This window comes from Drosophila takahashii, chromosome 3L (assembly GCF_030179915.1).
Source record: "Drosophila takahashii strain IR98-3 E-12201 chromosome 3L, DtakHiC1v2, whole genome shotgun sequence".
Taxonomy (NCBI): domain Eukaryota; kingdom Metazoa; phylum Arthropoda; class Insecta; order Diptera; family Drosophilidae; genus Drosophila; species Drosophila takahashii.
Genome location: NC_091680.1, coordinates 22,716,954 through 22,733,490, shown reverse-complemented (window position 1 = coordinate 22,733,490; position 16,537 = coordinate 22,716,954). Strand labels below are relative to the sequence as shown.

Here is a 16,537-nt window from a genome sequence, read left to right as displayed (position 1 = left end):
TTTATAGAAATGTACATTTTTTGTTTCAAGTAATGGTTAGGTAAAAAATGTTTAAGAAAAGACTATGACTAAAAAATTAAAAAGATCTACATCAAGACGAAAAATTAAAGTTATATTGACAGTGTTAGTTACAACGCAGACTTATTAATGGAATTATATAAATATTATATCAATTAATCTGACTATAAAAACATTTTTTTTTACGCCTTATTAATTTGTTTATTTTTTGTTTAAGTTTACTGTATTCCATTGCTGATATTGAATAATTAGAAAATAATTTTTTTGGAAGAGTATTCCCTGTTTTAAGTAAGTTTCTCGATTTTCTGTTGATTTTCCTGGCTACCTCTTTCCAGTAAAACTTCATATGTGTTCAAACGCCAGGGTTTCACAACAGCCGTCGCCAACCAGTTGAAGTCCAAAGCGTTTGCCTCCTTTCGTTACTGCCTGCATAATTGAAAAATTATTTTTATGGAAATTCCACTTACACACACACTTTTGGGGGAGAAACTTTAAAATTTAATAAACTTTTTACGCACCATTTATAACATTGCGGCAGCAGCAACAAAAATATACGGAAAATCAACCGCGAAACATCAAAAGTCAATTTGTGTGTATTTTAAAAACTTTTAATGCACGCACAACAGTCATTGAGGACGGGATGGGCGTGGACGACGCGAACGACATTGCAGGACATAAATGTGGCAATTTTACGCTTTTGCGGCGTTAAATTTTAATAACGGGGCAATTCTGGTAACGAACCAGAGATACGGAAGACCATGAGTATCTTGGGCTTACACGGGTAGCTCAGTTTCAGAATGAATCATTTTTGTATGGATAATTAAAAGTAAAATATTGAATTTTTAGAAAGTGTACGGCTTTTTCAGGCTAATCCACAAAACTGAACTGTTTCTATAGTTTTGCAAAAATGATTAAAATTTAAAATATTATAACTTCATTTAGTAAAGATAAAAATGTAATAATTTTTAAAATAGGGCCAAAAAATCCATCTTCTTTAAACTTGTTAGTTTTTGGTTTGCTTTGGGGCAAATCCCCATAAAATTGCGAATATTGTTATCGAGAAAACATTTTTCGAAAGCCAAAGCGTCACTCTATCCATCAGTTTTTGCCAACTTTTAGTGCGCCCGTCAGTGTGCGATGTTTGGTGCCAGGCTAATAGTTGTGCGGTCCAGCGTTGGCTTTTCGGCCAATTATGAAAATGACAGCCCTGTCTGTCGGCCAATATAAATTCCCTCCTCCGCTGCGGTTCCTAATGTGATTAGCATAACAGGCAATAGAAGCGACAGCAGCCACCCAAATTAGTTTGATTAACAGGCCCTTAATCGGGCTTTGGGGGCGGATGGATTTATTCGAGGCTTAAAAGCTTGACAATTTTTGTGGAAAATGGAATTTACGACAAATATGTATGTATTCATTTTCCATAAATTTCACTTCAGTCGAGTGCATTTGACGGGTACATTGTTCGGGGATTTATTTATTTATTATGTTGTTAAAAATCAAAAAGCGTTGAACAAACAAATGCAATTAAAATTTAAAAGCCAAAATATGCAAGCTGAGAGCCATATTGCACGAGTAGCTTGAGTTTTTTGGGATAAGGATGATGAAGGGTGTTGGAGATGTATTTGCATATGTAAAATAAGCAAAAGTATGTTTTCCATTATTCAAGTGGCCTGTCACTGAGACACTTGAGCCTGGTCAACGACAACAAAATGCAAATTTAATAAAAACAATAACAATATGTAATTAAAGATACGTCAAAAGTTGTACACAAGTGCCAGAAACTGAGAGAAAAACAAGAGAGAACGCTATAGTCGGGTTGTTGTCCCGACTATCTAATACCCGTCACTCAGCTAAAGAGGTGCGAACGCTGTGTCGGGTTGGTGTCCCGACTAATAATCGTAACTCAGCTAAAGGGAGTGCGAGGGAGATAGATATATAATTTTTTATTGCGTATAACTTTTTAATGAATGGTCCGATTTAAAAAATGTCTTCTACATTTCGATAGGTATAAATATACACAACAAAATTGCATTTATACTTCTCGGAAATCTTTAAAGATGTGGGCGCAGGACCCATTTTAAAATCGTTAGTGGGCGATTGTGGGCGTTAGAGGAGGCGTGGCGCCCGGCTAAAATAAACTTGCGCTGCGTAGGAAGCCAAAGAATATGTGTGGGAAATCTCAACCTTCTAGCTTTTGTAGTTTCTGAGATCTCAGCGTTCATACAGACGGACAGACGGACAGACAGACAGACAGACAGACAGACAGACAGACAGACAGACAGACGGACAGACGGACATGGCTAGATCGACTCGGCTAGTGACCCTGATCAAGAATATATATACTTTATGGGGTCGGAAACTCTTCCTTCTAGCTGTTACATACTTTTGCACGAATCTAGTATACCCTTTTACTCTACGAGTAACGGGTATAATAAATGGCAGAGTGTGGGAAAATGTTATTAAGCTCTCACAGCAGGATTTCAATTATTAAGGAAGGATCTTAACAGGCTTATGTAAAATGTTGGCAAAAATATTTAATTAAAAATATTTGATAGGGCCAGCTGGTTACTATTGAAATTAAAGTAAATTATTAAATAAAAACTAAATAACACATCTTGATCAATTTAAGAATTGTAAGCTTTACGTGCTTAAAAACATTAACATTTTTTAAAGCTTTCCAAATTGTTGATGTTTCTTTAAGTTATGTATAACTTCTTGGATGTAAATTAGTGAATGAACATTTTTTTAAAAAAGAAAATGTAAAGGAATTTGGTATTTAAAAGTCTCTATTATATATTGTCTGTTTTCGCCCCACCATTTTATCACTCCACACTTAATCTATCTTTTGGATACCCCCACCACCACTCAGATATCCATCCATCTCAGAAACAACGATGCGGGAGACACATTTACAACTGGAAGTGTTTCCTTGGGCAAGTGGCGTGACCAAACGCGGAGCAAGTGGGTCATCAGCGCCAAAATAGTGGGCCAGTCCATCTCATTTGTCATCAGATCGTTTGCCACTTGCCACAGTTTGCACATTTGATTGCAGGCCGGCGATTGTATTTGGGCAATTTTTGCAACTTGTTTGCTTTTTAATAGACCCGACACGTTCTGGCCAAAGTTGGGTGTGTAGTTGGTCAACTGGTTTTTTTTTGTGCCGTTCGCACCTAAACCGAAATTGGGGAAAATAAAGTCATTTATTTTGTGGCCGGCTGGAAAATTTAATTGAATGGAGAGGATGGTGTGGGCACATTTCAACAGCTTTGGCTTAATTATAAACCCCCGAACACTGCGACACTTGAGATCCCCTTTCTGACCAGAAAATTTTGATTGGACAATACAGAAATTGAAAGAGTCAACACAAATTACGCTTTTCTGTTTTTGTTGGGTTATTATTTTTACGCATTATTTACACACACCTTTCGGGCCGTGTTTACATTACCATGAGGTGGGTACTTTGCTTTTAAGCCCCAGCTCTGCGTACCGCTCACGTTTTTGTTTTTGCCAGGTGGGAGCTATTCGAGAGCTGCGGGGAGGTGACCTCGTCGTTCTACAATTTCAATTTCAACGCCTTCTCGACATCATTCTCCAGTTACAATGGGCAGAGGCGAAAAGTGGGGGAAATACGGTGGGGATTTCACCGAATCGAAGGCAGATCAATTGACAGAGGCTCAATTTTGTCATGCCTCGTTCGAAATTCTCATTTGCGTGGGCAAAATGTTGTCGATAATTTTTTAAGAGGCTTTTTTCTCTCGATTCGTTGGCGGTACGCAATATTATTAACTTGAAATGGAAACTCTCGTTGGGTGTTTAAAGCACCGGGGGTGGCTGGTATTATTAACGCAGTAAAAAGAGTTGTCAAAGTAGGCGACGGAAATGATTGGGGCTCTTTAAGAGTTTATAAAGCATACTTAATGCTGGAAGATCGATTTTAATATAATATTCAAGGTTAAGGAAAAAGGGCTTGATATTGAGACAATTTTATTTAAATTATAGATTAATGTTGAAGATTTATTATTTATTTAAAGGGAAATATGGTTTACCATCTCCCATGAATAGCATTAGTTTATTAAAAAGTATACCTTTAAAATAATATTGGAACATTTTTGATTTAAACTGGGCAACAAATTGTAATTTAATCTTGTAAATTGATGTTCATCTAAAATAGCTCAGCATAATGTGTAAATTTATGCTTACACTTGGTAGGACCTTCAGCTCCTTAACCCATTTACATCATTTAACATCGCAGTAAACCTAAAAACCCAGGGATTAAGGTGACTTTACCGGATTCACCTGCTCAGAATGACCTACTTCGAAACTGCTGCATTAGCAGCAAAGCTCAAGATTATCGCAAACTAACGTTGACACAGGCCAACTAAGATATTATTTCACTTCCATTTCAGGTTTCCTTTGACTAAATTCAGCTTCTCGGGGCGTTAAGTCCCACCCACTGGCTATGAAGGTCATTGGGGGCCATCTTGGGCATATCAGTGCCTCAGAATCGTCAGCCATTAAAGGCGCAGTATCCATTATAATACACAATAGTGTCATTGCCCAAACATCTACAAGGAGGATGGGGGCTTAGTTATATAATGGCGCCCAAAAGGAAAAAAAGCGGTCACAAAAAATGTGAAATATTTAAGGCAAAGTGTCACATAAAAATGACTTATCTGCTTGTATCAAGTGGCGGGTTGGGTGGAAAACCGCTCCGCCACGCGCTGGAAAATTGTCAAGCGAGGAAAACTGGTGGGGCAAAGCGAGGGGCGCTTGATGGTTCTTGGATGGGGATTGGAATATGGCCCTCGAGCGCCAGAAGCGACAGTCGAGAGCTTCACTGGGCTGGTCGTCATTTTATCTTTATGCCAAATCCAGTTGGGATTAATTGGTGGAGGCGAAGGGGAGGGTTCTTAAAAAAGGGAAAGAGAGCGGTATAGAGTGCGGGAAAGAGACAGCAGGAAGACACCAGATTCGTGAGTGTTTGTAATTTAATAATGTGAGGCAGGCCCTAGACAGATTGGCAAGACTTTGCCAGCCTTATATCGTTATCATTGCCATTGCGGCAATAACTTGTGGTTAGTGTAGGGTAAAAAGGGTACACGAGACTGCTTGGATTTTACAACAATGAATAATAATAAAAATAAATATTTATAGTAAATATTTTGAAAATTTTTTAAAAAATAACAATCATTTATAAACTTTTAAATATTTCTTAACTAAATATTTAATTTAAATAATTTTATCAGGGTATTAAACAGTCGTTCCCCGCAACTATATTTGTATTGTTATATTGTTCGAGAAGTCACCCATGCAACCGGGTCCATCATTCATTCATTCATTCAAGTGGCTCGCTCAATTTGCGCTGCTCTTGCTTAAATCGCATTAAATTGGGCGCCTGCCTCAATGCTGTGTCAGCATACAATTTGCAAGAACTGTGCATAGATATATACGCCAGATACATATACATAGTACACTATAGATAGATATATAAAATTGGTACTTGTATCCGCCTCTAAATTGAGTTTTAGTGCATGTTTACCCACGCAAATTGCTCGACTGACTTTGCCATAAATCTAACTAAGTGCGATTGCGTGGGGAGAGGAAGGGGGGCTGTCTTTTATACAAAAGAAGAGGGAGGGGGTTGGAGAGGGGTAGACCATATGCAATTTGAATTTTTTATTTCCTTTTTATATGCAAAATAAATTATAAGTATTATGTACTTGACTATTTATTGCTGACAAGCTGACTTCAGATAGTCAACGGATTGATAATGGAACTGAGGGGGGTGAATATTTATGGGAGGGAACAAATATATATAAATATATGTAGAGCAAAGTGCAGTGCGACACAGTTTCGCCTTCTTAATTACCATTTATTGGCGCGCTGAAAGCAAATCAATCGCCATGTCGATGGCGTCAGCTCTAACTAAACGGCCAATTCAGCTGAGAATGTAATTAGTTTACAGATTGAATACAAATCGAATTCGCTATTCCCTTTAAAAACCATAATTACTGGACGAAAAAAGATGGCCAGAATAAATTATAAACTTAGAATTTAAATAATTTAAAATTTATCCAAATATTTTTGTGAGTAGTATTGCATACTACGGTTATTTTTTAGGGTTAAAAATATATTAAATAGTACACATATTAAAATCCTAATATTATATTAATTATATTATGGAATGTTTTGAAAAAAGTTATATTTTGTGATAGAAATTTAGGTATGCGCCGAATCAAGTTTAATTGAATTTCCTATTATGTGATCTACTTTCACTGACGCAAAACGATGTCTAGACAGAGCCTTTTACTGACCCGTTTAAATATTTAATTCCATTTTACATTACCGAAATTTATCAACCAAGTCTTCTTTTTCTCAGATCTCCTTTTTCATTATAGAGTAAAGCCGTTCAAGCGCCTCAAGCAGTCCCGACTTAACTAATTAAAGCAACTCAAATAAATTGTATTTTCTTTACAAACTGCTGCCTCGCCCCCTTTTTAGCCTTTGGCCGCCCACTTGAGATCTAAGCAAATGCAGTCGCTTTGGCCTATAAAAGGCAATGGGCTAATTAAAAGAATTTGCCGACTTGTTCAGCGCACTCACCCAGAACTCCATCTCTTTCACTCCCACTTTGTGTCTATCCCTTTCTCGTGGCTAGAACTTAACTAAGTATGTTGTATCGTCATGAAACCGTTGAAAGAGAAATGCAAATGGATTTTTATGTCAATTGAGACCCAGGTAACTGGGAAAAATAACACGCCAACTAGAATAAAATAATTTTTTAGTCAAAGGCAACAGTACGTATGAGTGATAAACTTTGAAGCCAATGCGCCAAGCCTTAAACACATTTTTTTAAAAATTGTTAAATACATAATTTTTGTAACATCCATATTTAGAAATTATTGATTTTGTAAAAATTAAATCAATTATGGTTTATAAAAGAAATATTTACACAAATTGTTTTTTCTTTTATGATTTTACATAAAAGTTGAAATCAATGACCTATTTTTCAATATTTTAGCTCTGTGCATGTCATATCATCAGCATGGCGCTGTCATTAGAAGTCACTCGTCAATGCACTTGACTTATTTTTCCTCCATCCCAGGGAGAATGTGAAATTGTTTACGACTATTTTGCATACAAATTGCTTTAGTCAAGAACTGAATAAAAAATATTCTAACGGATGGACAAGAGCAATATCTACGTACATAAAATGTGTAAATGAGTATAATATGTCATTGTCAGCGACAGACTTGCATTTTCCATCATAGTCAGCAGCAGAAGCTCAAAGACCTCGCACACACTGCGTATGCTTAATGGGGAGGGTGAATCAATAGGCTTTTGTGTGCCAAATTCAATTTGGAGTAATTTGGGTGGTGAAAATTTAAGTTGGGCAATTGTGGGCTACACTTTCGCACCACCCGCTGGTCAGCTCATAAATTACACCCAAGTCTACCCCCGAAATGGAGATTGACTAAGATAATACCACCCCGGAAAATCAAATCAGGACCCGGGGAGAAGACAAAGCGACGTGACTAAAAAAGAACTCCCATAGAATTTGCATGTAAGAGTAAAATAAAATTTAATTACGCTTGTCGCCTGTCAGTCCTCATTAAACGAAAAGCGCTAGACAAGGATAAGGAAAAGGAGAAGGAAAAGGAGAAGGAAAAGGCAGAAGAGCGGAAAGGCGAGTTGCCGGACGAATTACACGAATTCAATTAAGGACCCCAAGGTGAAGGAGAATTCGGGGTAGAAGCTCAGGTGCGAGGATTTGAATTCAGTCGGCCCGAAAGGAAAGCTCACTCAATGAATTGAAATGGGCCATCGTATATGGGCAGGAATTAACGTTTCAGGGTAGTGACGGTTGAATTAAGAGGGAAAAGGATGGGGGAGAGAATAAGGTTAATAAAAATAAAATAGATCATTATCTTTAATGTAAAATATTTAAAATATGTAATTTAATTTAATATTTTTTTTTTTAATTATTTAAAGTTTCTATGTGTTGCACTGTACATACGTTAACTAATATATACAAAACATTTTATTATAATAAATGAAATTATAATTTCAGGTTTAAGTTAATGCATAAAATTCGCATAGAAAACAATTTTTATGAAAATTTTTCCGAATTTCAAAGATTGCATATTTAGTCACATAAAATATGCGAAAAATCCTTTTGCCAATCAGGACAATCTAAAATGCAATAAGTAAATTATCCAAACGAAATTCCCAGCGAATGAAACAGTTCCCAGAGCGATAAGCAAATTGATAAATTATAGGGGACATAAAATAAAATTGCAAATTAGTTGCATATCAACTGGTCATTAGCATTTCGTTTTCGGCATTTTAATTGAAATTTCATATGCCTATGGTGGCGATTTTCGGAGTGGCGTCGTCATGGCACAAAACTTTCTGTCAACGGGCAATGTAGATGGGATAGGAGAAGGCTCTGCTCTGCTCGGCTCTGCTGCTTTGCATATCAATCTAAAAATCAATTAGAACTTGCCCGGGCCACAGAGCCCCCAGTTTGGGGGAACTTTTTTCATTAAAAATAAGCGCCCGGCCGGGATTGGTGGGCCAAAAAGTCGAACCTGGCAGCAGGAACTTTTGCAAAAATGTATAATTACTGGCGTTTACGAAGCGCTCTTCTATCTACCTCCCGATTCTCTTGCTAACTCCACACCATGTTGAATATCTGTTTTTTTACAGCAAAACCCGCTTACACTTTACATTTCAAAAACAACGCGCACATACAGGACACGCATGGTTTATACACTGCAAGAAATGGTTGTAAATAAATTCGTTGCTGATATGTATTATATAGCTAAATGGTTCTAAAAGATATTTAGTTGGTTAGGAAAATATTTAATTATTCAAATTTGAAAATGTTTTTATTCCTATTTTATTTTTAACTGGCTTGGTTAGACCTTTTTATCATACATTTTTTCATTTTTCACTGTGCATTAGCGTTGGTTGGTTTATAGAAAAAATTTGCATAAAGTGCGCATAAATTATGCCATGAAAAAAGTTATAATACCATACTTACAGGGCGAGGACGACGGCGAGGGCTGAGGCGGCGAAGAAGACGCGATGTGCGCCAGATATCCTATCCCTCGGCCCATCCTTCGCCAGGACTCTCAGGTGTGTCCGGGTGACACAAACTGAACAACTTTTCAGCACGGCGAGGAGAGTTACTTGTGCCCCTCTGATTCTGCTTACATTTAAGTAAAACACCCAAACACAAATACAAACTCCATGGCTTTCAAGCGGCAACAAATTTGTTAAACAAAAATTTCATAAAATAATGCAAAAGTTTGTTGTTGCTATAATTCATTTGAAGGAGCCAACAGGACTCTGTCCCAGCTGTTGTCGCTCACTTGGAGTTTGTTTCCCGGGAAAGGAGCGAAAACATTTCCCCATTATCAATTCAGGGGAAAGCCGGGAAATGAAGGTTCCTCCAGGCAATCGGGAAAACTAATGAGCGACTGGGGGCTAAAATAGTTGGGTTCATTTGGAGGCTAAGCTGAGTTTGGTATTATTTTCATATAAATATTAACGGGGTCGCAAAATGGCCGCTATATTAGCTTATCTCGGCAGCTGTCACTAAAGTTTATGATTTGAATATAACTTTCTGACAAGTAAGTTGTTATGCGTTGATAGTTGGAGAGATGAAGAAACTTTGTCTTGGGTTAATCCAATAGTAATTTATTTATATCAAGCATCCAATCATCATATTAAATGGTTTTTGTTTGAGTTTTTCACAGCAATTAAAAGAATTGACGTATTTGTTTAGGTTTACTCAATGATTTGTTTGTAATAATTACTGGTTTCCCATAATATAAGGTTTCGCTCCATAATTTCCTATAAACTTTAGCCAGCAACCCTTAAATCGACTTTAAACTCTTTAAATCACACCCCCTCTTACATAGTTAATGGCCCTGACAGTGGTTTTGCATTCTCTCCATATCTATTCTGTATAAAAAAGACTAACGCCACGCTTACCATATCTCACCCGATCCCTCCCCCTTTGGGATTCGCACCAGCTGCACTTTAACTAAACTCTAATGCAAAATTCATGGCCAGGCAGAAAAATGACCAGAGTTGCTGTAAAAGTGGGAGGATACGGAAGACTTTTCTGCATTTAGTATGCAACCAGAGTGGAGTTGAGTCGAGTCCAGAAAATGACCATCCAGACACTGGTGGTGACCACAACAACAACTGAACTGAACTGAACTGAACAGAGCGGAACCAAAACCATCGGGGGATATAAAAAGCCCAGCACGAACTAAACTCAAATTGGAGTGACTCCGTTCGAGGCTTATAAAAGTTGCATGAAGGAAGTGAGCAATGGCGGCAAGCCATTTTGTTCCCTCTGATTGATCGTTTGGAGGAACAAGTAATAAAATGGTCTCCAAACTAATGGTATTATAACTCTTAACTTGGTCGAAACCATGGGACACTTTTGGCAAACCGACTTTGAAGAAAATTTGTTTCTAACAAATTATATATTTTTGTAAAAAATCGAAATGTTTATAAATTTCTCGTGCTAATTGCATTGCCGAGAGATTTAAAAACGACCCCCTAAAAAATGAACAGAGATTTCTGTGACAACCCTAAAAATTTCTCCTAACTAATGCTCCCATAACTCAAAACTTGAGAGAACCCAAGTTCCTTGTCTTTTTGCATCCCCGTTTGTATATACACTCCGGGAGGCAGCAAAAAAAACTAACCGCAAATTAGCTTATTTGGCATTTTTACAGTCATTTCATTTAATTTACACAAACAAATTTGCGCCTGGCCAGACAAACAGCCAGCGAGCCAAACAACCAAACAGCCAAACATTCAAACTGGCTAACAGACAATGGCGAGCCAACGAAGCGCGCCGTCAGCCCCATAAAAGTAATGAAGCTGTTTAGGCGTCTCTTAGTAGTCGTCGGAAGTTGGAAACGATGGCTCCTCCATGTCTTGTGTCAGCGGGAAAATGCCCCCGTGCTTAGTTTTCCCTTATTTTTTTTTTCGTTGGGGAGGTAGTGGTGGTGTGAAAGGGAACTACACCCGCTTTTCCTGGCATTAGTTTCTGCCCTCTTCGTTCATTCAAAATTCATGAAGTTGGCGCCGTTTTTATATACACGCCCTCACTCTTTCGGCAAAGAGGTTCCTTCAACGGTTGAAAAAGGCTTTCGCACATAACGCTATATTGCCTAACGAAATTGCCCTAAACTGAAATGCCGCCAATTGTGTTTGCCTCGAACGTCTCATTACGATTTTTCTTACACCTTCACGGTTGATGATATTTCATGGTCTTCAGTGGATTTATTTCCCCCATTCCCATTAAAGCCAATTAGCGAGCGTCTTGAAGCAGTTTTATTTTGATGGAAATTTCTTTTGTTTCCCAGTGCTTGGGCCTGTGAGAACTGAAGAACGTCGAACTATTTTGCATTCACTTATTGCCTGTCGCCATGGCATCGTCACCTGTCCAAGGGCTTGCAAAAGGATGGAAATCCTGCCGTGTAGCTAGTTTGGTATGGTGATGAAATAATGGCTATATTAAGGCTTAAAAAAGAGAAGCATATTTTTTATCAATGGATTTTAAATATTCCTTTCTAGAAAAATATATATCTAAAAGATAAGAATACCTAAATTCACATTAGAAAATTGTAAAATCTTCAATAATTTTGTAATACTTGCAACAGTATTTGGAAAGCTAGGGAATAGGACCGTCTTTTCAATGAAATCTAGCTAAATCGTGTCAGCACTGCTAGGCCACAGACAAGTCCTCCTGGATAAATGTCTTTTACTTGCCATATTTCACTGCAGCCAACTTCTTTTTAATGAAATCCACTTTCATATGTAATTTTGCCATCAGGAGAAGCTTTGCTGCTTTGCGATACCGCTTCCTCGCCAGACGGGCAGGAGGAGTCCTTGTCGAGGATGATTTTCCTGCTAGATGCCGTACCGCCCAAGACAAAAGCCGCTCGACGTCGTTGACGACGCTTTTCGCTTTGTGTCTGGCCATAATTTCCCCCAAGAGCTGCCTGAATGAGGTGGTGGGCAGGAGGACGAGGGGCAGGACGAGGATGAGGACGAGGACCAGGAGCTAGAGCAAAGTTAAGCAAAACTTTGTTATTTGTTTTAAGTGGCAGGTTGTGAGACGCACGCTAGCTACTCGCAGACTGCCTCCGAGGGTTGTTCTCTTTCTCGTCCTGGTTCTCTTCCTCGTTTTCGTCCTCGTTCCATTCAACAGTTCATAAAGTTAATTTTACCACAGAAATTATGTTAAAACGATATATGGCGAGGCAAGGATTTTTGGCAAATGTCTCCGCTTTCGCCATCTTCTTCGACTTTTCCTTTAGTTTGTGGGAACTGCAGCAGGAGTTATTGGAAATGGCATTAGGGCGCCGAAGGTTAAGGAACTTTTCCGACAACTTTTCCAACCCCTAAGGCAGCGTTGCGTATGCGTAATTAGTAACCCTGCGCCCTCAGGTAGCAACTTTTTTGTTTGCGGGGTTATTTATGGATATTAAAGAGGCATTCCGCCTTATTGAACTGTCAACCTTAAGCCAAACAAATTGCGTTCGAGGTCGGAAGAATATCAGAAAAACTATTTCGGAGAAGTTCTGATTTTTTCTGGGGCTAGAGCAATAGAGAAATCAAGGCAGCAGCCATCGCGCAGTCAAGAACTTTTGATTATAACAAATGTTTTGCGGCTCCTGAGAGAGTGGGAAGATGATTGCGGGTGGCCAAAAAGATACAGATATATCTGTGGGTGTGTGTGGGCCTCCGACAATGACAGTTGATAATAAATCTCTCTTGGCCAGTCTGTATATGTGCGCTATGCGCCATTAGAAATGTCAAGGGACTCGGCCAACAATATAGCCAAATAAGATACCAGCAAAAAATTCGGGGCAAATAAATGTAACTCCTGTTTGGCACGAAACAAGTTTCGCAAGTTACTGTCGGTTTGAAATGGTCATTTCAAATCGAGGGTTTGCGGAAAGATTTTCAGATAGGGTATGAGTGCCAAAAGATGGAATATTTACACATACATTTTTGTACCTCAGAGTAATACTTGTATAATGGTTTTTTAATGAAAAAGATGAGTATTTTGTATAGTTCTAACAAAAGCTATTTTCAGAAGAAGAGATTTATTTCAAATGCCAACTTAAAATGATTTATAGATATTTTCGGGTGTTGAATATTTAAGCCGGCCTTTCTTTCGTTTAATGCACTTGCCTTCGCTATCCACCCATTCCCGATCATTTACTTTTATTTATTTCAATAAAAAAGGAGACCAAAGTAACTGCCTGTCACAGGCCATAACTGGACAAGGCTTTTGGCTCCTTCTTACCACTTTCGGGACTGGTCTATGAAAACTTTTCCATTTCCTCTAGTCAATGACAGACTCTTTTCATTAGGCAAAAGGCACTCGACGCAAAGTTGGTGGAACTTTTCCCTTGTTATAGCCGGTTCTTGGGCTCTGGCCAGGACTTTGGACTTGGACCCTGGTCAGTGGTCGGGAGGCATGTGACATGGGCAGACATTCCACAAGTCTGCACAAGTATGACCATGTAATGGCATGTGTTTTGTCGGCTTTCAGGAGTCACTTCATCTCGAACTTTGGACTAACAAACCCATTTTTTCCCTCTTTGCAGACCTTTGCCGGGAAGCCTTTAAGCCATCTATAAACAGGAACAACGGTAAGTGTCAAAAATTGTTAGTATTTCTTGGGAAACGGAAGGGTTGTTCCCCTCTTTTTGAGTGAGTGAGTGACATTTGCCAGAGCGCCTAATTGTAGGCAATTAATTTCTGGCACATCAAAGCAACGGAAGGAAGTTTAACTGGCAGGAAGAGCAAACAAGGAAGACAGCTAAGCAAATGCAGCTGGTGTCCGCTTTTTGGGGGTTGGTTTGGATGGCACGGTCTGGACTTTTCCAACCCGAGGAACCGCGACTCTCGGGCTAACCGCACCTTTTTAACCCTTTATCTCGGCGGTTGGGGGCTGAAAGCAGAACGACATCGAACCGGAAACTTTATGCAGCTCTAATGCGATGGCCGAACAGAGAGTGCTTGGCCGAAAAGCAATTTGACTGCCATTGCCCGGGAGTTAAGTAATAATGAAGAACGGAGCGTCGAAAAATCCATATTAGATAGCCATGATGGCGTATACGCAATATGCGTGCGTAGTACAGAAGCGGTTAAAATTCTAGGATTGGATTAATGGTAAATAAATAACTAGGCTCGCAGATTTATAACCATTTATATGTCAGGAAAATAACAATACCTAAAATGTATTTTTAAAATTTGAATGAACTAAAATAGCCTATTTTTAACCGTTTAGAGTGTTCTTTGGCGTAAATGAAGCTTATATGATTTTTATTTTACCCGCAGTTTTATAATGTTTCGTGTTTTTTGGTGAGGACTTATGGAGCAGGTCAAAGGGTGTGATGGCCAAATAAAATATTTATGAATTGCCCAACCAACGGACGAACCGAAAATTTTGGGGAGCGATTTAATTGCATTACCCGAGATATCTCCCAGTCGATAAGTCGTAGGAAACAAACCACCCATCCTCCCCAAGTAGCATGTGGGAGTGTGCGTGTGTGAGCTAGGGGTGGTTGTCGATTTTGGGGACTGAAATGGGAATTGGTTCGGCTTTTTGGGTAATTGTGGCTACAGGGCAAAAGGCATTACAAGTGTAGAACCTGTATTTTCGCCGCTTTTTGAGGGCATTATTGGGGTTCGGGGCTTGTATTGCCTGCAGACTCTGTTGCGGCGAAAATTTGCGAAATCAATCGTGTGGAAATTGTACAAAATGGCTTTCCGAACACTAAATCAAAGGGAGGAAAAGTCGAGGCAAGTGGCAATGAGCTTGACAAAGGATGAGACACGAAAAAAAAACCATCAGGAAGTGTAGAGAAATTATATGTGAATCGGAATTGAATGGAATCTGGGAAGGGCTGAATTAAACGAGAAAGTTAGGTTCTGGTATGTTTAATACCGAAATAGAGGACCAAGAATAAGCTTTAATAATTTGTTTGTAATAAATTCAAATATACCAAAGTTAGCATAAAATGTTGTTAAATTCGGAAAATCCCCATTAAAGTTAGGTAACTACATTAAAGTTCCATAATATTTTATTTCAATGATTATTTTATTCCTGTACTTTATTTCTTTTCATTCCCAAACTCGCTCTTTTATTCCTTTTAATTTATTTGCTATTCACTTTCGTTTGTTGTTTTCGTCATCAAATTCTATTTCAACACATTCACATGCAAATAGCTGTAGTCTCTTCATTTCTTTCCTCGTTCTTCCATTTCACCTCCCTTTTTGCTGTGTATCTCTAAGCGTTAATGTGCTCAATTGTTTGTTTGCCTCGTGCCGCATTCGCTGAATTTTCCCTCTTCACTTTTCCGCCCATCGCTTCATTGTCAACGCAGCGTTGTGAAAATTAATCAAAAAAACTTTTGCCAAACAACATTTTCAATTGACAATTTAAACTTTTATCTCGGAAGTCATTTTACATAAAAGTTTTGTGTTAAAAATTTGCCCAACTAAAAATGAAAAATGCCGACTGGCTTCTCGGCCTGCGTTACTTAAAGGAAAACTGAAACCGAAGGAAAGGGGGCCAAGTCACTTGAGTAGGCAGCTCACAGGCTATCAAAACTTTTGACGCTTAACTTGGTAGCTCCAGGAATCCGAGTTGTGAAGGAGGGGCCTTTTGTCTTGGCTCTGTTGTTTCTGGCCTAATGATAGCTGCGTAAGCAACGCACAACATTCAGAAAAGTGGGCTTTGGAATAGGTAAATATTTGGGGGCAGGGCTCAGAGAAAACCCCTTTGGGGTTAGCAGGAGGGAACCAGTAGGTTTTCGCAACAAGGCGTTGAAACCAGACCTGCAGACCCGTCACCCAAATCTCCTGCCTCAAGCGCACGCACTTTAAAATGGTTTATGCGGAGAAAATGTCATGATATTGGAACAAATTTTATTTTTGGAATAATTAAAACAAAATTTAATTTATAATAGACTCCGGAATAGGGTTTGCTTATAGGACATTTTTTTTGTTGCATACTTTTTGAAGGCCATGTTTCCTTTCATATCTTTGTGCACGTAAGGAGAAAAAAGGTTCCTGTTCTTGAAATGTTAAAGTTTAAGATTCAACCACTATATTAGATTAGGCAATATATTTGGAACTCATTTTTCGTTTTAATGTTTTAATCAATAAAGCATTAATAATTTATTCTTAAAATAATAAACAAATAAATAAGTAGCATATAATTTAAACATTTTTAGGACTAACCTTTTGTGACTTATTGCTGCCGCATAAACCTTTTAAATAATCTAACTAACCAAACAAAAGAGATTTCCCCTTCGGTCTTGTCTCTGCGTATTTATTTACATTTTACAAGGCCCAACGAAAGCACACACGCACGTGCATACAAGGAGCCAGGACAGGAGTCCTGAAACATGACAACAAGGCGCAAAATTATGCACAGAGTTGCCATTTGGCATCTCCCTCTCAC

General features: G+C 38.5%; 1 protein-coding gene across 1 annotated transcript in view; it reads left to right on the top strand.

Annotated features, from left to right (window-relative positions):
- LOC108057958 (frizzled-2) overlaps window positions 1–16,537 on the top strand; it is a 99,279-nt gene that overhangs the window by 12,207 nt on the left and 70,535 nt on the right. The window contains exon 3 of the mRNA XM_017142429.3: window positions 13,671–13,715. The gene's annotated coding sequence lies outside the window, so the exon portion shown is untranslated. The remainder of the gene's footprint in view (window positions 1–13,670; window positions 13,716–16,537) is intronic.